Source organism: Chaetodon auriga, chromosome 8, assembly GCF_051107435.1.
Source record: "Chaetodon auriga isolate fChaAug3 chromosome 8, fChaAug3.hap1, whole genome shotgun sequence".
Taxonomy (NCBI): domain Eukaryota; kingdom Metazoa; phylum Chordata; class Actinopteri; order Chaetodontiformes; family Chaetodontidae; genus Chaetodon; species Chaetodon auriga.
The window spans coordinates 444,236-472,218 of NC_135081.1; the positions used below are offsets into that span (position 1 = coordinate 444,236).

Below are 27,983 nucleotides of genomic sequence, written 5' to 3' on the forward strand. Positions count from 1 at the left end.
GTCTCACACCCACTTCATGATGTGCTGGTCAGGCACAAGAGTACTTTCAGTGAGAGACTCATCCCACCAAAATGCATGACTGAACGCCACAGGAAATCATTCCTGCCTGTGGCCATCACTCCTCCCACTGAATGGCCCTGGGACTTTTTCACTCCGTCAGATCATTCATATCTATACTGCCCTTCACGACTGACTAAATATAATAATCATGTGCAATAACTAACAGTGCAATATTTCAACTTGTGTAATATCCACTGTCATACATTTATTTAGTTTTTCTGCTGTTATATAACTTATTTTTGTAAATACATGTAAATCTCTCTCTGTCATCTATTCTTTTAAAAAGCACCTGTAACAAAAACAATTTCCCCTCAGGGATTAGTAAAGTATTTCTGATTCTGATTCTTAACCCAACTGGTCTCTCCATGCCCATGTGGAAAATACAAATTCAGCCATGCAGCTGCTGCATTTCAGCTGAACAGATACCACCTCTCAGTAGCCTACAAGCTGATGACAAGAGAGTCAGCTGCTGACAACAGTGACTGGCTGAGGGACAGACTCAGGGGTAGGTTCTCAGGAATGTCTTAGCTCTTTACCTGAGCCAGAAGAGGAACCATTCACCTTGGCAACACTTTCTGTTACTAAAATTGTGCGTCTGTGGGGCATCAGGGATCTGAGGCTATCCTGGCCAGCATGGCCTTGTCAGAGGAGCAACAGAAAGCCATTCACGTGGAAACAACTGACCAGTGGACCAACCCAAAATGGCATTTGTGTAGGAGAGGGACCTGACTGCCAGCAACTTTGGAGCTGTCCATAGGTCTAAGTGTGTAACTGCTTCACTTCTTGCCAGGGTACTAGGAAAGCAGAAATCGCTGGATGGTGTTTTGTCTGTACAGTGGGGGCTGTGAACATGAGTCAAGGCATCAGGGCATTCACCACTGCAACACAGATGCCAGTCCAGGAGTAATGTTTATGGCTCTTTCTATCAGAAATACTTGGAGGATCTCCCAATGGTCTGCTAAGGTCTTCAATGGTGCTGGAGGGAAATGTCAATTATTGAGCCATTGCAAATCAAGGGCTTCTCAGTCAGTTAGGAATGAGGTAGTTACAGCCTGCATGAGGACCATCCATACCGGCACCAAGTATAGGGGCAGATTTATTTCACCGTAAGGCAGATTTGCAGATTTATGTTCTGGCCTATAACAGAAGTGTCAGAGTGTCATTAATCCCATAGCCGAGACGACAATTGACCAAAACCCATTAGCTCTGGAGGACTTTCTCAAGGCTGCTTCCAAAGCTGGCACTGTAGTGAATTTGTATGTAAATAGTTTTTTCATGTATATAGCTTTTGTAAGAGTAAAGTTAATCATAATCAGTTCTTTTGGGAGGCAACGGATTAGCATTATTGTTGTGCTTCCCATCAGCACCTTTGTATGGGGAAGCTAATGATCCAATCAAACAACCAAATTCAATATAACAATGGTGTGAGGGAATTTTCTATCACAGGCTTTCTGTACAGTTAGGCACCCAGAGGTCTCAAGGTTGGACAACACAGAGACCTCAGGCAGAGACATGTTAACATAATATTTAGAGACCATTCTAGCAGACAGCCGTTAGGGAGTCTCTCCCCCTGTACCTACTACAGAGGTAGCCATGGTCTTATAGATAAACCATACAGACATGGACCAGACAAATTCTAGGAGGATTGCTGAGTTCACATTTTAATTATCTCCTGACCTCAAACCTTCTAACTGAGGACACTTTGACCTAATCCCTTATTAAAAGGTAGTGTTTCTTCTTAGGTGCGGAATCAAGTGTGTTTAGTGCAGGATTGACTGTAAAATGAAAACAGATGGGAACAGAGAAAGGGAAGCAAGGTTAGAGGTCTGTTACGATGGCACTTTTTTAACATAATTTATTGAATAATATAATTTTATGAAAAATAGGGGTGTAACATTTAGCTATCAAACTCCTCTCCTGTGGAACCATCTTCCAGTCTTTGTCCGGGAGGCAGACACTGTCTCTACATTTAAGAGTTGGCTTAAAACTTTCCTTTTTGAAAAAACTTATAGTTAGGGCTAGCTCAGGCTTGCCCTGGACCAGCCCCTAGTTATGCTGCTATAGGATTAGATAGACTGTCGGGGGACCTCCAAAGATACACCAAGCTCCTCTGTTCTTCTTTTCCTCTCCATCTGCATGCTTTAATGTCCTACCACAGTGTGTTACTAACTTAGCTTCTACCTCGGAGTCTCTGGGCCTTGTCTTCTCACAGGTTCTCATGGATAGTGGCTGAACTTGGATTGTGGATTACAGCTACGTCTCCTGCCATTGCCCTGCCTGACATCCTGACAACTGCTACTACTATTATTATATCCACTGTCACTGTTACTGTGATTGCATTTCTGTCTGTCTCTCACTCTCTTGCTATCTCTCTCTAAACCCACCAGTCGAGGCAGATGGCAGCCCACCCAGAGCCTGGTTCTGCCTAAGGTTTCTGCCTGTTGAAAGGAAGTTTTTCCTTGCCACTGTCGCCAAGTGCTTGCTCGTGAGGGAATTGTTGGGTCTCTGTAGATAAAAGAGCTTGGTCTGTACCAGCTCTATATGGAAAGTGTCCTGAGACAACTTCTGTTGTGATTTGGCGCTATACAAATAAAAAAATACTGAATTAACAATACACAAACTTTGTAGTTCTGTATGTACCTTGGTTTGTGGGGTCACAGTTCAGTACATTTTGATACACCAGGGAAAACAAAAAGGTATAGTAATCTTTTTTTCTCTATTATTTTAGTGTTGCTGATCATACTGGAGCTGTTACCAGTGCAATGTAATTGAAGATATAAACATAGTGTGGAAGGAAATTAAAGTTTGTCATTTATTTTGAAAAATATAAACTAAACTACTAAACAAATGGTAAACAATGATTCCTTTGCCATAATTGTTACCGTAATAATTAAGCCCCTTAAATGATGGCATACTGTCAATAGGAAAATGATCTGAAAATGAAAATGATAATTGGACCTTAGCATTTGTTTATACAGGGCAGGCAACACAGACTGACTAAAATGCATATGTGAGGGCACACTGTAGTGGAATTCATTTTGACAATATACTTAAACTTTGTATTCTCTACAACCAAGAATCTGCAGTTGCAAATCTGCAGAGACAAACAGCCCTATAGTATTGGTGATTGCTATCTGAATATGCAGCGAGAGGCTGCTTGGATGCTATGGTGAGATGGAGACGCCTCCTCTCGGTTTTTGTCTTATTCTGCTCATCAACATCAGAGGTCTCAAACCAACCAAACGTCCTGTCGTGCATGGTTTGGGACAAACACACACACTGTTACAACCCTAATGAAAAATGGAAGGGGGGAAAGGAGGAGAGGGACAAGAGTGCTGACCTCTTCAGTGAAATAGCAAGAGGAAGAGAGCCCAATGTTACTGGCTGGATAGAGAACAGGAACCTGGTGTTGCTGGATGGATGGAAGAAGAGAGCCCACTGTTGCTGCGTATTTGGAGAAAAGGTGCCTTGTTTTGCTGGCTGGATGAAGGAAGCAAGCTTGTGTTGCTGGCTGGCTGGATGGAGGAAGACAGCCTTTTTGCACTGTTCTGCTGCCACCTTTAATGGTGGACTTGGGAGGTTGACTGGAACAGTATACCTAGTAAACCAGTTAATCTGCAAAATGCTGCGGATTTGAGGGTGCTAAATTTGCATTTGCCCTCTCAACATGAATCCTATTCTATGCAATCAAATTGGATAGAGAGAAAGGAGGAGAGAGACAAGAGTGCTGTGGCTCAGGAGGTAGAGCAATCGTCCACTTATCAAGGTGGGTAGTGCCTCAGCAATCTATATGTATCGATTATTCTTGGGCAAGATAATGAACCCTAAACTGCCGCTGATGCTATGCTATTAGTGTGTGAATGTGTGCAATGTGGTTAATGCTTGTAATGAGCACAGAATGAATGTGTGAATAGGTAGAGGCAGACAACACAAATAGGCAGATATGTGCTGTTAAAAAAATACAGCTTTGAGAGCTCGCCAGACTAGAAAAGAACTAGCCTATTTACCTTCACTTCACAAGGTTGGCTGGCTGGTTGGAGAAAAAGAGCTCTATTGGCAACCAGATTGTGGAAAAGAGCTTTTTCTCGCACTGTTCTGCTTCCACTTCTTTTATGAGAGGACTTTGGATGTTCACTAGTGCACAGCATATCTGAACCAATTTATCTAACAATCACTGCAGATAAGATGGGATGAATTTCAGGATTTTAATTTTTTCCAATGGACATTTGTCCTCTCAAAATGAATCCTATTCTGTCCAATCAGCTTTATAGCATGTGCTTTGCTGTGCATCAGTTGGCCATGAATGCGGAATGGGCTATGTTTACTGCCTATGTTTGTGACTTCTTCAGGCAGAATATTCTGGATCAGGAATCCCTTGTCTGCCAATATCAGGTCTTCAGACTTGAAAAGGTCCTGAATCGCATTTCTCTCTGGGTATCCATTTGCTTGGGGAGTTTGATGTCAGTGCAATTCAGTATCATCCTGCAGTTTTGGAAGTGCAGAAATGAAGAAGGCAAGCTGATTTTATTTTTGTCCTGGTTTCAGAGATTCTGAATGTTACTGACACATTCCTGACAGTATTTACATTGCAGTGGAAGAGTGCAGCCAGGCCCAAGTGTGTATAGTTATGATGAAATTTCATGAGAGTCTTGAACATTTGGTCTTCAAGAGTGAGTTCTATGGGGTTCCAACCAACATAGTAATGGAACCCTGAGAACAAGCAACATAATCACATACAGCACTGAAGGTAGGTGTCTGATTGAATTCACGTAATTGCTATACTGTGATATCTATTGTTACCATTATGTAAAATTAGATATACCGCAATATTTTTGTCCTAACACCCAGGTGTTTTAATCTAAAAATCCCTTCTCCATCCAAAACCTGTTATGACAGTAATTCTGTTTATCTTTCAGAGAACTCAACTCTGCTGTGGACTGCTCCGGCTGGATCTCAAGCTGAATCCTACTTCTTTGTAGCTTTTCTTCAACTGTTTTACTGCACAATTGTTCCTCACATTGTTGGTAAGGGGGTGAGGGCCCTCTACAGAAACCAATTTACATAACATTGCAGGCACATCCTGTCTCAAAACAATGTAAAAAGACTAGTCCATGCCAAATACTCTCCAGCTGATCCAGAACACTGGTGTATGTTTTGACAAAACAACAAACAAGAAAACAGATCATATTTATCCCACATTAGCCTCTCTGCACTGGCTCCCTGTAAAACCCAGCATAGAATTTAAATCTTTCTCCTCATCTGCAAAGCCTGAAATGGTCAGGTACCATCTTATCTTAAAGAGCTCATAGTACCCAATTACCCCACTAGAACACTACATTTCCAGAATACAGGCTTACTTATGGTTCCTAAAGTCTCCATAAGAAGAATGGGAGCCATGGCCTTCAGCTACTGAGCATCTCTCCTATGGAACCATGTTCCAGTCTCGGTCCAAGACGACGCCACTGTCGTGAAGTCCTTGCTAATGGGGCAATTGTTGGGTCTGTGTGCATTTAAGAGTTTGGTACTGATCTGCTCTGTATGGAAGTGTCCAGAGAGAAATTCTGTTGTGATCTGGCACAACATAAATGAGACTTGAGTTGAGGAGTGGGAGTATAAGCATAAGATTATAAAAGGTGGATTAATAAGTAGAGCGTTTCCCCTACCTTTACATTAGGGGTCATTGAAGGTCAAGTTACTTTTGTTTAATTTTATTTTCTATATAGCGCCAGATCATAACAGAAGTCATTAAAGGATACCTTCTCCTATAGAACGGGTCTATACCGTGTCCTTTTATTAAACAAACAAACTAATATTGTATATTATTAACTAATATTATTTACATGACGGCATGTCATTTCTGTCTCTACATGGTCGCAAGTTTACAATTCTCCTCTCTCTGTATTGCGCACAGTGGAGTTCTGCCCCAATGTGTGTGTGCGCGCATGCATATACACACACACACACACACACACACACACACACACACACACACACACACAGGTGAGCAAGCACACTCCCCCTAGCAGACAGAGAGCATGCAAAAATATGTCAAGTCAACCACCTGAAAAGCAGATAAAAATATCCTCATTTTAGCTCAATAAATGGGCCAGATGTTTCTGACTTCCCATATCAAGAGGCTCTAGAAATGTTCTTCCAGAAGCCGAGAAGGATACACTGCGGTGACAAAAGTTGCACACTTTGTGGATAATTATCGTAAAAAGAAATGTTCTGATGTTTAATTCAATGTACGCTTCAAATAATTGTTCAGTTGTTATATTGACTGCTGTCATTAAAAGAAACACATGAACACCATGATTCATGCTCAAATTTGAGCAGAGTTTCCAGAATCTCCTGTCTGCCCAGCAGGCACTCACTGAGAGACTGTCCACCACCGAAAATGGCTCCAGACCCCGCACGATAATTGCACGCATGCACATTGCACAGGAGAAAGAAATGATTCTGCGGCTTGGGAGGCAGCGCACACTGGAATACAGAGGTCACTGCATCCTGATCTTTCCCAACTACACCACAGAGGTGATGGAGCCACGGAGTTTCCGTGATGTCCTACAGTGGCTGCGAGAGAAGGAGGTTTGGAACTCGCTGCGCTTCCCGGCGCGGCTCCATGTGCATCACCAAGGGTAAGTAAAAATATTCAACGATCTGGTTAAAGCGAAGAATTTGGTTGATCAAGAACTTTATAAGCCATGATTGAGGAGAGTGTAAAGGTGCACAGAACAGATTTTTGGTATGGCAGTTTCTTTTTACATTGTTAAATCTGTCCTATATGTGTGCCGATGAGGGGCTGTGAGTTGGAGGTGTTTTTTTTCCTCTCCACGTTTTTTCTTGGATAGCGGTCCCTGATGTGGATGAGGGTAACTCTGCTTCGTTTGGGGAAGCTTTGGGTTAAGGATTTGTTCACATATTTGTTAATTGTTCATTTGACTCTTTGTCTAATGTGGCTGGCTGCCAGTTTGAATGTTAAGTTTGTGTTTTATTATGATGCAACTATTTTTTCTCATGCTTACTACTTAACCTCAGGAATCATTCAAGGTATCATAAATGAGCAACACAATTGATTCTTTGTCTTTGGTCTCCTGGAATGTGCATGGTTTAGGTCACCCTATAAAGCGAGGTAAAGTTTTTGCACATCTGAAGTCACTAAAATCAGACATTATATTCTTGCAAGAAACACGTTAAAGCCATTCAGTAAAGAAAACGTAGGGCTAATTGGATTTCACAGGTGTATCAGGCAGCTTTCACATCTAAGACCAGGGGTGTTGCCATTCTCCTCCGTAAGACTGTTCCTTTTCAATTTCATTCATCTATAATCAATCCAAATGGCAGGTTTATAATTTTAACAAGCCATATCAATTTACTTCCTGTTATACTGGTAAATATCTATGGGCCGAATACAGATGACCCAGCTTTCTTTCGTCAGGTATTTGACTTGATCCCAGATGATGATCTAAGTCATATACTGATTGGGGGTGACTTTAATTGCTACCTGGACCCTTAGATAGGTTTTCTTCTGCCTCTCTACCAAATATTCTTGCTGTGCAAACCCTTAACAACTTAATGAAGTCGAAAAAATTGGTGGACATTTGGGGACTGCAGCACCCAACTGATCATGACTATTCTTTCTACTCTAATGTACATAGATCATATACATGGATTGATTACTTCTTAGTTGATTTAAGATTAATGTCCAACATTGACCACACCCAATATCACAACATTATAATATCTGACCACAGTCCGGTCACTTTCAACCTTAAACTGTCCCTCACCAAATGAGTTTATAGCTGGTGTTTTAACACCTTTTTACTAAGGGACCAGGCATTTAAAGAATTTCTTATCATACACATCACACAGTTCCTTGAGACCAATGATAATGGAGAGGTGAATGTTTCAACATTGTGGGAAACACTTAAAGTGTATATAAGGGGACAAATTATTTCTTATGAAGCCAGGATGAGAAGGGACAAACGGGGTAGATTGGAAGAGATTGAGAAAAAATTACTAACTGTAGAACAGGCTTACAGAAACTCTCTGTCCCAATCAGATTACGATGAAATTGTTAAATTAAAATATGAATACAACTCTATTCTGGGAGAAGAAATTGGCAACATACTACTTAAACAGAGACACTTTGAGTTTGGTGATAAACCACAGAAGTTGTTGGCAAGGCAGTTGAAGGGAGAGCAAGCGAAACGAGCCATCTATAAAATAAAGTCCAAATCCGGTATGATGCTCACTGACTTAAAGGATATCAACGAACGATTCAGGGAGTTCTATTCAGAAATTTACACCTCTAAATTAGCGGCTACACAAGAGGATTTCAATAAGTTTTTTGATCCACTTCACTTTCCACAACTAGATTCAACTTTCTGAGAGAATTTGGATACAGATTTTACACTCTTTGAGATACAGGAAGCCATTAAAGCATTTCCCACTGGAAAGGCGGCAGGACCGGATGGTTTTGGGCCAGAATTCTATAAAGCCTTCCAGGATGTCCTGGCACCACCTCTTCTTAGAATGATTCGTGACGCCTTTAGAAATAAAAAGCTCCCATCCACTCTCAGCGAAGCAAATATCTGTTTTACTGAAGAAAGATAAGGATGAAACAGATCCTGGCAGTTACAGGCCAATTTCCTTACTAAACTATGACCTGAAAATAATTACAAAAGTATTAGCAAATCGATTGTGTAAGCATACAGCAAGTATCATTCACCTAGACCAAACAGGATTAATCCCGGGCAGGTACTCCTTCTGCAATATCCCAAAATTCTCAATATTCTGTATGCCACTTATGGTAAGGATGATAGAGTTGCTACTTTGTCTTTAGATGCCCATAAAGCGTTCGACATGATAGAATGGCCTTATCTAATTGCCACACTTAAGAGTTTGGATTTTGTGACATATTCATAGAGTGGGTCAAAATATTATACTCTGATCCAAAATCTTTCATTTTAACAAATGGGGATACATCCAGTCCGTTCTCCCTGCAACGTGGCGTTCGCCAAGAGGACCCACTGTCCCCCTTACTGTTTAATATTGCTTTGGAGCCTCTGGCAATTGGCATTAGGGGACATCTGGGTATTAAAGGTATTAACCTGGGAAATATGGAGACCCTTGAGACTTTGTATACAGATGACCTTGCCTGTTTAGCTGACCCAGCAGCATCTATACCCATCCTTCTTGAATATATGAAATTCTTTTGGAAACATTTCTGGTTATACCATTAATTGGAGTAAGAGTGAATTTATGCCATTAGTTGACAGTTTCAGTGAAGACTTTCTGAAAAATTGCTTTTTAGAGTGGTAAAGGACAGTTTCACTTATTTGGGGTTTAAACTAACCAGAAATCCAAAGCTTTTTTTCAGATTTGACTTCACTGAATCAATAGGAAAAAATTAAAGCGAACATTGAGTCCTGGAGAACACTGCCCTTATCTACGATTGGATGGGTAAACGCAATTAAAATGGTGATCCTACCCAAGTTTTTATATCTCTTTCAAAGCCTGCCCATATACTTAAATGCATCATTTTTCAATAAGCTGGATTCTGTTGTGCTGCCATTCATATGGGGTTACAAATCACACAGGATATCCAAGGCCCACCTACAAAAACCCCTTAGGGAGGGTGGTCTCGGTCTCCCAGTTTTCAAACACTACTACTGGGCAGCCAACTCCAGGGCTCTTACTTACTGGAGATGTGATGGTGCAGAGACAGAAAAGAACTCTCCATGGCTACAGCTAGAAGTTGCTGCTGTTAAAAACTCTTCCCTTCCTGCTCTTTTGTTTTCCAGTCCTGCCTTAGTAGACAGGTTTACCCAACAAAATTTTACTATAAAGAATTCATTGCAAATATTAAATAAGATAAAAGTGGCTTGCCAAGCTCTCAGTGTCTCTCTACACACTCCCATATGTCAAAATCATTTATTCAGGCCTAGCCAGTTGGATGGGGTGTTTGCAATCTGGAGGGAGAGGGGTATCAGAACTTTTCTGAATTTGTATATCGATGGCCAATTTGCCTCCTTTACTCAATTAAGATCGAAATTTAATCTTCCAAACTCACACTTTTTTCGATATCTTCAGGTCAGACACTATGTTAAGGAAAACTGCCCATTTTTTGAGTCCACCCCCTCCATCAATCCTTTTCTGGAGAATCTCTTGCTCCCTCCGGGTTCCAAACAGCTGGTATCTAAATTTGTGAATTGCTTTACTGCTTCCATTTCCTCAGAAAGCATAAGGCAGGCATGGGCAAGTGACCTGAACTCAGAGATATCAACAGAGCTCTGGGAAGATGCAATGTCGCGGGTTCGTTGTTGTTCTATTAACTCACACTACAGGTTAATCCAATTCAAGGTGACGCACAGATTGCACTACTCTAAAACAAAACTGAACCGCATCTTCATTACAGTATCTCCTGAATGTGATAAATGCCATTTAGCCAAAGGTTCGCTTGCACATCTTTTCTGGTTCTGTCCCATATTACATAACTTTTGGACTGCAATTTTTGAGTGGCTTTCAAAAGCCTATTCCAGAGACATTTAACCCAACCATAACCTTGCCATCTTTGGATGCTCTCAAGAGACTTCAGGACTGCCCTATGATATGCAGATTGCTCTGCACCTGGGAATGTTGGTTGCTAAAAAACTTATCCTTCTGAAGTGGAGGTTGACCACTCCACCCTGCTTTACACACTGGTTTAGGGAGATGTTGTCCATCATTCAAATGGAAAAACTGCGCCTGTACAAACCTAATACACAGAACAGATTTGAGAGGATTTGGGGACCTTTTTTTTTGACACAGTGCCATACCACCAAACATTCATAGGGGCCTAGACCTCTCTGGTTACTTGACTGGGCCGATATTGAGTATGATACATTTACTTTTGTCATTCTACTTTGCCACTGAGGTGTTACCACGATGACAAGATCCCTCATGTAAACTTATGTGCTATCTGGCAGCCTTTTTATTTTCATGTTTATTTTTATGTTTGTTTGTGTGTTTGTTTATCTTTTTGGTCTGATTGTTTTGAGAGTGTGTGTGTGTGTGTTACTTTTTTTTATTGTTCTTCTCATGTTATCTTGTATTCGTTACTGTAAAATTGAAAATTACAAATAAAGTATTTAAAAAAAAATCCATATCCTTTGAGTTGAGGGAACCTGAAGCGTGAAAATGCTAGTTCTTTTCTGGGGTTTTTTAAGACTGCAACACTTCAAAACAAGGGACTGATGCATTGGTAGGCTAAATGATATCCTGCTTCTGTTGCTGTGCTACCTGCTCTAATGCTATACTCTTTATGATAAGTCTAGAGTAGCATTCAAGGCAAAAATGCAAAAAAATGCATCATTTTCAAAAAGTGACGAAAAAAGCCAGTGGGCCAAACATCAGATTCCCAGGGAACTCATAATGTGAGTTGTTGAGCTTGCAGCTGCCTTCCAGCACCTCTTCAATCTTTCCTTGAGGTTTAGGAAGCTTCCCAATCTGTGGGAGACCACCTGCATTGTTCTAGTACCAAGGTTCTCTCATACCTGGAGAAGCAGGGAAGCACTGTGAGAAGGGTTGCAACAGTATAAGATTTTCACAGTAAAATAACGATAAAATGTTACATTTTCATGGTACACTAATCATTTATCTAATTTTCATACAAATTATGATCATCACAATTTGTATATTACTATTAAGGAATGAAAACAGACATGTTTTTGGGGGGTTGAGCAAAAGCTTTATTATAATGTCACAAAATATTGTGTCCTGACTTGACAAACATGAAATTTTTTTATAACACTAATTCAGCAATAATTTGTAGATAATTATTATTAAGGAATGAAAACAGCAGTTTGTTTTGGTTGAACAAAGGCTTTATGGTAATTTCACAAAACAGTGCATCCTGACAGACATCAAACTTAATATAAAGAAAAAGAAAAAATTGATAGCACCAAGTACAGCAGAACACCATTGATAAGCAAATGTACATGGTATGATAACTGTCAATTTTCATATCATGGTATACTGGTATACCAAGGTAGATAAGCTTCTGGTTTTTTAATAGGTCATTTGCAGTCATGTGACGTTAAATTCAGACAGAGAGCCACAAGTGAAAACTGCAATGGATGAGATGAAGGAAAGTTCTTACTGGGCTAGTTTATATGAAATTATGAGAGAAAGGTACTAATCAGAACATATGTTGGATGAGACCCAACTCAGCTACAAGTTTGGCTGCTATTGAGGCAGTTGTTCTACTCTAGAAACAATATGAAAGCATAGGAAAGTATGGAGGCATACAACTTTCTTGTATACGCTTCTGGGACGCCTCTGAAATGGACAAGCTATGCATCAAGTGGAAATCCACTCATTGACTAGAATGGAAGCAATCAGCTATGACACGTGTCATGAACAGAACTTGGAAGTTACATGCTTAGTGGAAATTGGGCGTCATGATCTCTTTCTGTGATGACAAGCATGCCCAGTTTCCCAGTTACGCCACTAAAAATGTCCATGGGCAAGAAAGTTTCTGCGCTAAGTGCCCTCATATATTCTGAGTGAGCATGTCTGTAGTGAAGTCTCTACAATTTATAGGAAGAACAGAGGGCATCTCAGTGGAACTGCTGCTAAAATCCTTAATTCAAAATATTGTGTGTAAAACAGTAGAAAGTCCCATTTCAGAGTATTATATACAGAGTTGAGCAAGCTACTTCGAAAGTGTAGTTAGCTAAGCTACCAGTTATTCGCTACACTGAAGCTAACCCCAGACAAATGTAGCAAGTTAAGCTATTGCAACATTGCAAAAGTAGTTTAATACATCAAAGCTATTTCTTTTTTATACTGAACCAACTTCATTCCAAGTCAGTGCTGTAATCCATAAAACTGTCAAATAGATAGGAAGGCAAATACAGACATGCGGGCAAACAAGTTCAATTGCTAATTAAACAATTTGCAACTGCCCTCTACTCTCATTCCTCCAAAACCAAAGTGATAACAAAAGACACAGAAATGTGTTCCACAAAATAAGAAAAAAAGCAGTGTCCAGAGTGAATATATGTTCATGTATGTGCATTTGAATGCATGTGTGTGTGTGTGTGTGTGTATGTATGTATGTATGTATGTGTGTGTGCGCATGTGTGCTGTGCTTGCATGGGAATGCTCAATTTAGGAGTCTGCAGGACAAACACATCTGTGTAGGGCAGTGGTGCTACCACGCTACTTGATCAATAAAAGAGATAAGTTAAAGAAAAGCAACATGATTCAGAAAACAGCAACTACCACCACACTACTGAGAAATATAGTTAAACCAGCTGAGCTTGCTTTGCGGTATGAAGTGTGGAGATACAGTTAGGTCTGGTTATGTGAGACTACACCAAAAGCAACATGAAAAAACATTTCTCTCCACATTCAACCTACTACTCGGGTTACAAAATAATTTCCCGAATTGGGATCAATTAAGAAGCAGTCTAAGTCTTAATTGGCTTCAAATGAGGCTTAACGTTCACACAGTTTCTCTTGACTGTCCCTCAATATTAAATACTCAACACTGCTCCACCGTGTGGGTCTACAATAGGTGTCACTAGCCATATTAGGTGTGGAATGTGCTAACAGCAAATTCAACAGGCTAACCAGCCAAATAAATACTTCATAAATCAAGGTGTTTTGCTGATCGGGAACCAGCTATGGGAACCCATCCTACTTAAAAAAAAAAAAAAAAAAAAAAAAAAAAAAAACTGAAAAAAGACTTACTTCAGAAGTTTTCTGGGCAAAGGTCAAAAATGCCCCAAGAAATTTCAGAATGCCCCTGAAGACTGTGACTGGGGAGCAAAAATTGCAATTGAAATAAAGTAGGCTGACATTTTAAACTGCAGTTGTTTGCAGGACTGCACCGTAAAAATAAACATTACACCCATTTTGGTTATTTTAAGATAAGATAGTCTTTATTTATCCCACAATGGGGGGAAATTCACATGTTACAGCAGCAACAGGACAGAGTACAAGAAGTCAGAGGACAAGAGGACAAGCAAAATATTGCACAGTATTATATACCCTATAATTTACAATATATACAATACGTACACACTCATTTACTTATATGTATTACTCATTTAAAAATGACAATTGCACATGAAAACAGGTAAAATGTGAGATGTGATCAGTACGGCTTGCATTTGAGTTGATGTTATTGTGCACTGTTATACAGTCTGATGGCTGTGGGCAGGAATGACCTGCGGTAGCGCTCCTTCCTGCACTGGGGATGTAAAAGTCTTGTGCTGAAGGAGCTGCTCAAGGTCCTCACAGTGTGGTGCAGGGGGTGGGAGGAGTTGTCCACGATGGATGTCAGCTTGGCTAACATCCTTCTGTCCGCCACCTCCTCGATGGAGTCCAGTGGGCAGCCCAGGACAGAGCTGGCTCTCTTAACCAGTTTGTTCAGTCTATTTTGACAGAACTTGTAGCTACTAATTTTGACTGAATGAGACTGTGACTGCACTGGATTCACATGGGAGAAGTTTACCTTCGGGGCTTTCTGGATTTCTGACCCTATTCTATAAACATACAGTTAGGGCGAGGTGCCAAACGTTGATACTTGTCTGGCACCAACCAAAATGGTCCTATCAAGGACCCAAAAATGCCTTAAGGAGTAAATCTCACTTGTGTCAGGGAGCCAATAAGGATGCAGCATGCTTGTACCAAACACTAATGATAGTGATCAGCTGTCCAATATTACACATCTTGCAGGTACAACAGCCTTTCTGAAGGTATGTATGCAACAGCTTACACACCAACAGATAGAAAGACAGAAATACACCTGAAGTTGACACAGTGGATGGTTGTCAGATATGGGCTAGCTGCTCTTCAGCACAGAGAAAGTCCAAATTCCCTAGAACCAATGTCATATTGTATTAGGCAGATTAGATGCTACAATGAAATATTGTTGCCCTCTACTCTTTTGTTACTAATGTTCCTATTATATTTTTTATATACCTGACCACTGCAGTTTCCAATTTTAGTCCAGTTGTCCAGGTTGAGTAAAGTGCACAGGGTAAAAACACTTTCTCTATCTGCTCCCAGGTCTTTGAAACAGCTTCCTTCTTTGCAGTGAATAATATTACCATAATGTGTGACGTAATCTTTGTTTCAGTAAAATTAATTCTAGAAAATTGGTATGAAAAAAAGAATTCTTCAGGAACTGGTATCAAAGTCAAGGTATGGTATTGAATATTTTTGAAGAATACGCAGCCCTGAATACAGATGATTGCATATTTCTTTTGGAACAGCAACAGTATGCTTTTTATTTACTCATATTCACTCTTGCTATAGTTGGATGGTATGATGAAATGTGTCCACCAGCACCAGATTTGGCAAAACCATTTGCAGTGTGGGGACTATTCCTTAATCACAGGGTGGGGAATAGAGCTTCTCAGCAAAATTACAGCAGTGGCAAGTGCAACTGCAAAGGCCTAACACTGCATTTTCCTACTCTGCACGAACAAAAGCCTGCTATGACTTCTAGGGCTGCCAATGAATACAGAATATACATTTGACACTAATTAATATCGAAAATTGATATAGGAAAGTGGGGAAAAAAAAGCACACGGTAGATGCACTGAATAAGATAAGATAGACTTTATCCCACAATGGGGGGAAATTCACGTTACAGCAGCAACAAGACAGAGTGCAAGAAGTCAGAGGACAAGAAGACAAGAAAATATTGCACAAGTGTTATATACCCTATGGTAATTTACAATATATACAATACGTACACACTTATTTACTTATACATACTACTCATTTAAAAATGACGATTGCACATGAAAACAGGAAAAATGTGAGATGTGATCAGTACAACTTGCATTTGAGTTGATGTTATTGTGCACTGTTATACAGTCTGATGGCTGTGGGCAGGAATGCCCCTCCTTCCTGCACTGGGGATGTAAAAGTCTTGTGCTGAAGGAACTGCTCAAGGTCCTCACAGTGTGGTGCAGGTGGAGGGAGGAGTTGTCCATGATGGATGTCAGCTTGGCTAACATCCTTCTGTCCGCCACCTCCTCGATGGAGTCCAGTGGGCAGCCTAAGACAGAGCTGGCTCTCTTAACCAGTTTGTTCAGTCTCTTCCTGTCTCTGTCCGTGCTGCCCCCTCCCCAGCACACTATGGCATAAAACACTGCAGAGGCCACCACAGTGTCATAGAAAGTCCGGAGTAGAGCCCTGCACACACCAAAGAACCTCAGTCTCCTCAGCAGGTGTAGGTGACTCTGGCCCTTCCTGTACAGGGCGTTAGTATTGTCTGTCCAGTCCAGTTAATTGTTGAGGTGAACACCCAGGTACTTAAATGAGTCCACCATGTCAATGTCCGAGCCCTGGATGTTCACCGGTGTGTGAGGGGAAGGTTTCCTTCGGAATGCACCACATGACAGTCAAAAAACTCCTGTCTGTGTCTACTGTTGTCCAGTCGATTCCCACCTGGGGTTCCCACCTAGGGCACTGTGGGTGCTGAGGGCATGTCCTCCACCATGCCCTCGGTGCCTGCTGCCCTTATGTCAAGGAAAGGGGCCTTTCTGTGTGGAGTTTGCATGTTCTCCCCGTGCTCACTGGGGGATCCTCCAAATGAAACCCCCCTCTAAAAACATGCACGAAGATCACCACCTGACCAATGGTGACGATGAGGAAACTGTCGGCCGCTCCTGGTCTGCCGCGGTGGAAGGACCGACCAAGGATGGGTCAAAAGCGGAGAAGAATTTCACCAAGCATGGCGTGTGTGTTTGCATGTACTGTGTGGCGTGATTAATAAAGGATATCTTTCTTCTTAATTACTGTTTTCTTCCCGTTGAAGTTCAATATATCTAAGTCTCTTCTGTCATTATGTCGAGTGAAAATAATTCCAGAATTAGATTCGAAAATAGTCCAGCTTTACACGCTTCTCTTCCACATCGCTTCTCCAATGCCTGCCTCTCTGCTTCTCTTCCAATTTGGTGAATTAAGAGTTTATTTCAATCAAACCAAAGCTGTTGATTGTGAAAAGACGAACCAAGAGGGTTTTGGTGAGCTTTATTTTGTTTCTGTTGTGTTTGAATGAACTGTATTTTACGATGATAAGATTACTGCTTCTGTAAATGGAGTCTTATGGTGTGAGCAGGAGTGATATAATGGCTGTTTCTGGTTAAACAAAAAGGATCGTAGTCATTAAGATAAAGGTCTCTGCAGGGATTCTTTCCATAATGTTGTCAGACATTTAGAATAACAATCTGAGGCAGTCAATGATTACATTGCAGCCCATTTTGTGGCTGCTGCCTGCAGTGCTATCACTAAATACTGCAAAAACTTGTTGTTGTCCATTAGTGACAAAAACATGGGGAAAATAGGGTCCCTACTAGTAAGTGACCAAAATTCTTCCTGTTTGTCAGGGACATTGAAATCTTCTAGGACACATGGACAATTAAAAACTCTGCACACAACATCACAGAAATTGATAGAAAATGCAATGTAGTCAAGCTGAAACGACCAAATAATTCAACAACATGGAAAAAGGGCATTATTTTATTTGTTTTATTTTGTAATGTGTTTGTATGTAGATCCTTTAAAAGACACGTGTATATTGAAATAACATACAAGTAATATGTTTCTCATTGTAATGGTTTTCCCTCTTATGGACATAATACATAAAAATAAACATTCAAATGGTTCAAACCAATCTGGTTTTTTTTTTTTTTTTTTTTTTTTTTTTTTAAAGAGGAATAATCAATCATCAATCGTCATTTTTGGCCAATTTTGACAGCTAATCACATCTGAATATGCTAGTGAGTGTGCAAAATTGAGACTTCAGGACATAAATCAGCACAAAAGCAACTGAAAATATTTGCTACACCACTTAATGTGGAACCAGCTGCTTTGCCTGACAACCAACATGAAATCATTGAGCTGCAAAGAAACGGCCTACTACTATGAGCAGCTCTTTTCACAACTGAGTGTTGCAAAGGCTCAGTTCCACTCAAGACTGACTGACCGAAACCTGGTAAACCAGCAGCAAGTAGCATCCTCATCACTACCATCTGACATCAGATGCCTCACCAAAGAGAAGCAGTTCCAGCCATTGCAGAGGTTAGTGTGATATATGTGTTCAATAATCTAGTACAGCCAGGGGTACAGAATGTAGCTGCTTTGTACTCTGCTTGCCTGTATATTGCTTTCCACTCCTTTGTTGATATTGAGGACATGTCCAAATACATGTAGTATTGATATCAATGCAAATACGGTTATCATTGTGGATGATGACGCACACTCTACCCAGGCGTCACCCCTTGGCTAAACCAAACAGAGTATTTCCATTAAGTGAGAACATGAGAAAGTCTGTTTTGAAACTCAAGCATTGTCTGTGAGGTAGTTGCTGATGTTTGTATGGAAGCTCCAAATAGAAGAAGAAAATAATCAAGTAGTAACAAGTATGGTACAATATGGTTATTTTAAACCATTTCTTAATTGAATTTAGGTAACAATTACTATACCTTAATATGTACCGTTATGATCATATAAAAGTACATATACCATGATAGAAATTTTTGGCCACATCCTCCATTCCCACTGCATCCATTTTAAACAGCCTCACTCTAAACAGCAGCTTTACGCACTAATTACTATTTTTTAAAAGGTCCCCCTGATTTTTGTAAATGACCCAACTGTTTTTAAAAATATTTCCACTTTCAGGTTGTGTTTGTTGACAAGCATTATGATTATGAGAAGTGAAGTCATGGGAGGTAACGGATGACTGTGTGGATTCCTACTTTTTTCAGTCTGTCTCTACCTGCATTAAGCTAACTCTAGACAGCCAGCTGTTATACCAGGCTGATGTCAAGAACCACAAACAGCAGGTGAATAAATGTGCGGACTGTGGATGCCTGTGCTCTACTTTAGTTGGAACATCTGGTCTTGAAGCATTTGGTGCTGAAGCATCCGTGCTGACAGTCCATAGCTGTGTGGGATAACGTGTAGTTTTTGAAAATGCACAACGATGACAGCTTAGCAGCACATCAAGTCCAAAAATATTATTTTATTTTCACTGTTTTGTTCTGTTGTCAGGTCCTATTCATACCTCTGAACCAATGGATAACAGAGGAAAAGTGCTATGTAACACAGCCAAGTACATAAAACTAATGAGTAGGGCTGGGCGATAAAACGATAACGATATGTCTTGCGATAGACATGTAATCAATATCAATAAAAAATGCGTTCGATAAAACATTCAGCAATTTTTTTTCTTTGTCGAAAGAAACAAGTCGCAAAGCAAGGTTGGTTGCATGAACAAAGGCACTCGCTCTCTGGTAACCTAGCAACATAGGGAGTAATCGCTGATAACTGGGAGTGAAACTCTAACAGCCATCACGTTGTCTTGTGTTTGATTCTTCGCGAGGAGTGAGATGCGAAATAGAAAGTGAGTGCTGCAGCGAGCGAAGAAATTGTCGATAAAACAGGGAATGTCAGCTCATCAGTATGGCAGTTTTTTGGATTTTGTAAGTTGGACCGTAGTGAGACCAATGTGGTCTGTAAAGTATGCAAGACCGTCATCCCCATCAAGACCGTTTAATACCACAAACTTGTTTTATCACCTTAGCTGCGCTCACCCTGGAGCCAGGTTATAAAAATCTCTTACACGTGCTTGACCTCAATGTTATACTTGGCCGAAAGTACTTTTCTAAGACTGTCATTTGTTTTTTGTATGTTACAGATGTAAAGTCTACCTCAGTTTATTTTAATTTCTCCTATGTTTATAAAACATTGCACATATTTTAAAACACTTTATTCACCAGAAGATTAATCAGCTTGTGAACGTCCTGGCACTAAACCTGCAGAAAAAAAGTTCTCAGGTTTCTTTATGTTTACATTTTTATACTGTACTATTTCGTTAGACTTTATTAAGCATTTGTTACGTATTCTTTATTTTTGCACGTTAATGTTAAGATATAATTGTTAAGTGTTCATTGTGATTTTAGACTTTTATTGACATTTATTATGTGAGTGTTTTCCATGGTTGTGCTGACATTTCCTTTCCTTTCTGCCTTGATAGCTGAGGGGATTACAATCAGAGGAAGGTTAAATTTAAAATAAAAATGTTTAAATTTAATGTATTTATCTCCTGGTCCTTATTTTAAATAGGTCATCGATATTCACCGATATAAAACACTTATATCGTGATACAGTTTTCAGCCATATCGCCCAGCCCTACTAATGAGGCAACATTGACAAACAAAAAGTAACTAAATAAAAAATGTTTACCTGTGTGACTATTGTTTGCCAATGATCAGTCAGTGGTGGGGAAACTGCTGTATATACACTATGTGTGTGTGTGTGTGTGTGTGTGTGTGTGTGAGTGTGTGTTTTCCAAGAAAACTGTTACGAAGGGGTAAACCACCCAGATCCTGACAAATAGCCTAACCTAAACAATATATACACAAAATACAACGTATTTTACTGTGTGAAGTAGCTCCTCTTAATTTTCTTTTTAAATGTGCATTCGTTTTTTTTGGAATGTTATGTAATGTTGAGGTGGTCTATGTTTCAGGCAAGGTAGCACACCTCCGCTCTAAAACTTTGCGGAATACCCTTCAGTATAGCCGATTTTATCAGCTGAAATTGGCCTATCATAGATATATCTGTATTGCCATATATGTCATCTCATATGCATCAATAGGAAACTTCTTTCTTTTTTTTTTTCCACACAGCCCATAATGCAATGAAGATGTTTTGCATACTGCAATCGGCTGGCGACCGGTTCAGGGTGTACCCTGCCTCTCGCCCATTGCCAGCTGGGATAGGCTCCAGCCCCCTGCAACCCCGAAAGGGATACGCGGGTATAGAAGATGAATGAATGAATGAATGTTTTGGATAATTTAGAAATGGTATCAATGCATAGTTTGTCCCGCAGAGCGTGCTGCAACTTCAAGAAGGAGCTCTCAGCAATATCAATCGAGACATGACATTCAACACAGGGAAAAAGAGCTTCAAACTATAGTGCCACCTTACTAATGATTAAAAATGATAAACTAGCACAAAAATGACAATTACCAAGATAAGCCTCAATGTTCTGAACAGTCACATTACAAACACTAAAAAAGTAACATTTTGGGCTGCTGCCCTGAAGGCACAGAATGGCTGCATTAAAGTCACACAACCAGAAATATTGGTCTCACATATTTCAATTTCTAAAGCCATAACATCTGATGAAAATAATTCTCAAGTTAGATGTGAAAATACTCAGGCTCAACAAGCTATTTTTGCTGCTTCGCTTGCTTGATGTCCTCTCTCTCACACACTCCTGTTCCAATTCTGTGAATTAAGACTTTATTTCGACCAATCCAGAGTTTGGGGTGATTGTTGGAAAAGTGACAGACAAACCAAGAAGGCTTTGGTCAGTTTCAATTTGTTTCTATTGAGGTTTAAATAAAGTGTGCTTTACAATGCTGTTTTTGTTAATGGAGTCTATTGGCTTTGGCAAGAGATTAAAAAAAGCATCTTATTCTTTAACATAATGTTCTCTCGGGATCCTTTTCATAATGTTGTCAGACACTTAGAATAACAATCTAAGCCTGTCAGTAGAAACAAGGACGTTCAGTGGAAACAAGGACTTTCAGCGCACCTACATTGACGGAGCACAAAAGCCCAGAGGCATTACATTGCTGCCCGCTTCATTGCTGCTGGCTGCAGTGCTTATCTGTGGCTGCAGCTGCAGCTAAACACTGGACTGATTTCAAAAATTGTTGTCCACATTAGTCACTTACACCGAGAAAATAGGGTTAATAAAAATAGATAATATTTGAAAGGAATTTCTCCCATTTGTCTGGGACATTGAAATATTCCAGGGCACGTAGACTGGCACCAATTGAAAACTCTGCTAACAACGACACTTTCATTGATTGAAAACGTTATGTAGGTCAAGCTAAAATGAGAAAATAATTCAATAACAAGGCATAGCACATTATTTAACTTATTGTGCAATCTGTTGCAAAAAGGCACGTTTATGTTGAAATATACAAGTAGTACAAGTAGAATGTCTCTAATTGTAATCTAATTGCCCTCTTCTGGCCATAATGCACAAAAATAGATATTTGATTCCAAACTATGTGTTTTTCAAAAGGAATAATCGAACATTATTCTTAGCCAATTTTGACAGACCTAATGTGGGGTGCCCAGGCCCCTTTCCTTGCTGCATGCTACAGTACATAAAAGCCTGTCAGTAATACTCTGACCTACTACAGTAAGCAGCACTGAAAGTAAGAAAAACTCTCTCAGGCAAAGTCGCTATATAACTGTATAAGATTTCACTGAAAAAATCTGAAGTCAATAAAATAAATATTCCTGACATCAACTACTGAGTGATGTTTAGAAAGAATGAAAAACACAGACCACTAACATGCTCCACGATTTACATTGGCATCATAAGGACAAGCTACAGTTGTCACCTGACAAATATGCAAAAGGATAAAAAAAACTCTCTGTCATTTTCAAGTCAACAGGCAAAAGTGCAACACAAACTATTGGTATTTTTATTGCCAAAGACATGCGAATGTTTTCAGTAGTCAAGGTTAGTCAACCTTGACTACTGAAGTAGTCAAAATTTGTCAACATGCTGGAGTCAAGATGTGACATTCCGTCTCATGCAGACTTGCAAATCTGAAGCTGCTGGCCATGTAAGAGAATGTGATGGTAAAGGTTAAAAATCTCTGTTAAAAAGCCCTCCCAAAAGCAGAGAGATCCAATATAACTACAGACACAACTGTTACAGCCCACATCAACCACCTCAGTTCCAAGTGATTGTGGGGTTTTTGACAGCAGGAGATACTGTGAACAGACAGAGGTTTATGCTGCCTGAAACCATCGACTTGCTTTTTTGTCATTGTCCTAGACCAAAAATATAGTAGAGTTCCCGCAAAGATTTTTATGCTTGGTTTTGTGGCCTGGCCACCTCAGGTCATACAGTTTTATAGTTCGCTCATAGCTTTTCAACAGAAGTTCAGATTTTTGCTTTATGAGGACATTATTTATACATTTATACATTCTAATATGTTATTCTTCATTTAAGTTTCAAGAAGCTAGTGATTTGCTTGTTTACAAAAAACCCCACAACTTTTTATAAGTTGAGAGAATTTATTGTCACATTTTGAACCAGAGAGAAAAAGTGTTAGAAAAAAGAAACAGTTTGAAAACATGGCCATCATGCAAGAGGGAACAAATAAGAGACCTTTGTTTTCATTTTTACTTTGATGAATATATTATAACTGCATAGAATCATGTGCCCTGTATTCTCGACAGGGCTGTAATGAATGCACTTTTTTTACATTTCGAAGCGTCAACTTAAGTTTTCGAAATGAGGCGCCAATGTCTGTCATATTTTATGATGTAATCATCCATAAAAAAAATACTGAGCAAAGTGGGATTAAATTAATTACTCTTTGTATTAAGTCCACTTTCTTTAACGAATATAACTTGTCAGTTTCATCAACATAAATACATATAGGCAGCATTCTAATCCAGTACAGGTATAAAATAATGATGAAACGTAATCGCAACTTTAGGCTTATTGCTGTCAGACCGTCCCGTTAACACAGGGGAGTGCCTCCCTTTGTGTGTGGCAAATGGGAGAGGAAACAGTTCATATATACATTGCTTTGGATAAAAGCATCTGCCAAATGACAAATTGTAACTGTAAATTGTAATTGTTTTCTGAACACATTGATAATGTTTTTGAAAGGCTAAATTATTACAGAATATTTTGTGAAATAAAAACATGCTGTGAATTTTGAAAATGATTACATCTATCTTTTGTCATTTTGACTTTTGGACAACGCTCAAGTTATTGAAAATTAGATCGCATGAGTTGGAAACAATCCATAACAGCCACAACCGGAATCTAAATGTACAAATAGTACAATACTAATAATATTAGTGTAGCCTAACAATACCAGGCTTAAACCAACACATTCTCATCCCAAGTCATCGAATACTGACACCGCTTTGTCACACTCCTCAGTGTCTCATGTGTGACGTGCAAAGCCTTCCAGCCAGAAAGCCTTTCTAAGACGTGGTTAATGTTGTGAAATGGTCGCAGTTTGGTTAGGTTTAAGAAAAGATTGATTTAGGAAATTGCTGTGGGTGGCTTTACATTGTTGGACAACCTGGTGCTTTTCATACAGACTAGGGTTGGGCGGTAATCCAGTAATAAGGTATCCCGCGGTATCTAAAAATAGCAACGGTATCAGTTTCATTACTGTCATTAAAAAAATGCTGTGCATATAGGTCTATAGGGGCCTAACATAATTGTAGCATCGTCATAACAAAAATGAAGTCCACTCCATTCAATGTATCTGGTTGAATTTTTACTTGAGAAAAAGGTGACTGTGCAAAAGTACATGCTAAAAAAAATGAACCTGAGCAGTTTTACAGATGTTTTAACACAGGTATGTACAGGCACTCATTTGGGTGCATCTGGCCAGAGTACCGTTATCTCATCCAAGAGAATACAGAGAAACTCCTCTGTTGAAAACACTTTTCAGCCTTTTTTCTGCTTGCTATTGTTCTTATCTCTCATAAAAGGACGAAATGCAAATACAACAGTAAAATAACACCTCGGGCTGTTCAGCAGGGTCCTCTGTGAGCACTCTGCTCATGCGTAAATGAGACGGCGCGGTGAAACTAACTGCGTAATTACACCAGTCAATAGCTCAGCAACCCATTGGTCTATTTTGATGATCAACACCTCAATCAATTGTGATTGTGATCATCAGACTCTCTGCTTTCATATGATACCAGGCTTGTGTAGCTTGCAGGAAGTGGTGCAATCAGCAGATGCAGTACTGTTGACGTGCGCTATTTTCGTGTTTTTGTATATGCACATATAATTTCTTTGGGTATGAATTATGTTTTGTTTGGGTGACAATGCTTGGTAGAGGCTTTTAGTTGAGTTTCTTCCCGTCATTCTGGTATGCTGGAAGTTAGGATTGGTGCTTCCTAGCGTGTGCATTGACCATCTGAACTGTGCGCATGTCACGCTGCCCTGCAAAGTGATTTTTAAATAGTCACGGTAATACCGTATACCCCAGGAAAATGTGGGGTAGTTTTGACGGTATCAAAATTTGGATACCACCCAACTCTAATGCAGACACTGAAGGGTACCTTGAGCACCTTCACCAGAACCATGCATTTGTATCTGAGCCTACAGTCTGCATGTTATGTAGAGGGGTGTGAAAAACACTGGTATCTGATAACCTGGGAATGAGACAAATACAAATGCAAAGAAAAAAATTTAATAAATAAATTAAAAAAAGACAAAGAAAGAAAGAAAGAATTCAAATGATGATTTAGAATTTGAACGTCAACATTATGACCAAAGCTTTGAACTATTTGGTTCTGTCTATCAAACCGAATCGTGAGTTGACAATATTGTTTCACTTATAGTAGTAGCAGTAGTAGCAGATGTGATGAAAATGTAATAGGTACACATTTACAGAAACTTTTCACAACTGCTCAAAACATGCATTTAGGTGTTGTATTACTTTACAATAAAGAGTAAATGTCTTAACTTGGCTTGACATTCTCCACAGACTTGCTAAAATTTCCTGATGAAATGTGGTGATTGCTGTCATTCAGTTGCATTATTTGACATCATCAACATTGAGCATGGATCAATGCAGTCAATGACCAGAAGCAAATAGATCCATGCAGATCCACACCAGGTGGAAGCAGCTGAAGCAAATGACGCATCTGCTCTATATAAAAAAGTTTCAGCTTGATTAACAGTGCCATTATTCCAAGTTCACTACATGAATGTAGAGAGACAGGAGCAGAGAGGAACGAAACCATGAGAGAAAGTAGAGAATGAAACAAAAAATAAGACAGATCTTGATCATTTTTGGAAATAGTTTTGAAATGTTTCTGTCAAAGTTGTCACATGCACATGAACAGGTCACAGCAGTGCTGTCAGTCAGGGAGCAAGTCCATTGTCTGTTAACTACATTCATTCAATGACTGCAAAACCACTCCAGTGGTAACAACAAGCCAAAAATGTACTTAAAATTATACCTATGGGAACACTGAAAGCGTGGCACTCAAGAAAGCCATTCCTAGATGCACAACCCACACTGTGCACCTAAGTCTGGGATCTAATTGACAAGACTTGACGTTAAAATCTATTCTTGAGTTGGTGACACATATCCTTTTGCATATTGTGGGATGATACTTTGCAATACTGCAAACTACAAGTACTGCAAAGTATCATGGCTCAATTTTTTTGTTACATAATCAGAAGATTCATTTTCACAGTATCTTTTAACATAAACACAAAGAAGTTCATTGATTTTTATATTTGATTAACATTAAGTCTCAGAGTGTTGTCACAACTGTTATTCATTTATTTATGCCTTATTCTGTCCTCTTATAAAATATAGTGACAGCTACAGTTGGGAAATGTAATCACAGAAATCTTAGCATTCATACATGTTCGGTGTGTAGGTAATGGTTAAGCAGTTGTGCCACACTGACAACATTTGGAAAGGGAGTAATCCTCCAGCTGGGCACAGGTGTTTTCCCACTTAAACCTACTAGAGGCTGACTGGAGCCAAACAGCAGGTTCAGCTGGAACAGGTTTCAACAACAGAGCTCAGGGCCTTAACTGGCAGTCAGCACAAACTGAATGTTCTCATTATATTGTCTGTCATGGTGGAACTGAGACTGAAGGAATCTCAACAGAACAAACAATTAACAACATTATACAAACCTTTAGACTTACTTAGTCTGAGGTTATCACATGAATTAAGACATGTTTCTATATCAGTTTGTCTGACACAGAATAAATATTTCACAAACAATATTGCATAAATCCTGTCTAGCTCAATGACATTGCAACTGCTTGGATTACAAATCCAATTCCACTGGAACCTCACATATGGACCAATAGTTATGCATATCCTCATTAGTCTGTAAGAGACTTCTTGCAGAAGGTTCAGTCTCAAGAAATTTGTCCTTCTTCCATCTTTGCATTATCTCCTTTACATGGTATTTTTTGATCAAGAGGCCAAATGATTAATCAATCACGCATACTAGGAGTTCAATATTGCCATGATGTGATTTGTGAAGACAAATAATTAATTGAAATAACTGAGTAAGCAGTGGTTGGGATTTTTTTTTTTTTTTTTTTGAGACTCAAACGTGTAGACCACGAGAGAACAGTAACCTCACTGTTGAATCGGCAACAATTTCAGATCACGGCATCTCTGATGAGCAACGACAGAAAAAGGACCACAGAGACCCAAACAGAGAGGGGATGTCAACAATGATTCCTCCAGCTGTACATAAGCACTGGTCTCATCATAGTCCTGTTCCTAATCTAAGGGCATCAATCTTCAAGTAACTGAGTGCCTGTGTCCCTGTACTCCAGGGCAGGGTAGGGGCTGGGGCTGATGCGGTAGCTAAGCTAGCGGCTGGCGTTAGCTGCCACAGCAGATGAAATACTGCAGATCTACAGAGAACAATCGGGGGGTGCTGTCTAGCTTATTTGACACATTAAGCCATCGCTGGCCACACTACACGGCAGGATGTAATAATCTACTGCATCGTAAAGTATGTCACCACGTTTCCATTAAGCAGCAACACACCCATTCACCTCTCCGTTTTGGTCTGCCGGCATCCTCTCCCATTCTGTTTGGTGTGCGTTAACTAAAGGCAGGTCGCGATACCACTGCGACTGCAACTTGCCTAAATACAAACACTAACCGCACCGATCATTTGCCTCTTTAACGCCAACATTAAACGTGGTGCATTCACCAGCTGGTTAGGGGCTCGAAACGACTCAGTCACAAGGTAACGTTAACCTAGAAGGGCAGGGGTGGTATCGGCAGACATGGAGGACATCGCATGCTATAAGGGGTAACGTTATAATGTCCATCATT

At 39.8% G+C, this 27,983-nt stretch overlaps 1 protein-coding gene across 2 annotated transcripts in view; it reads right to left on the reverse strand.

Moving 5' to 3' along the window:
* Positions 1-27,983, reverse strand: part of dyrk1b (dual-specificity tyrosine-(Y)-phosphorylation regulated kinase 1B) — a 101,156-nt gene that overhangs the window by 72,149 nt on the left and 1,024 nt on the right. The gene's annotated exons all lie outside the window — the stretch shown is intronic.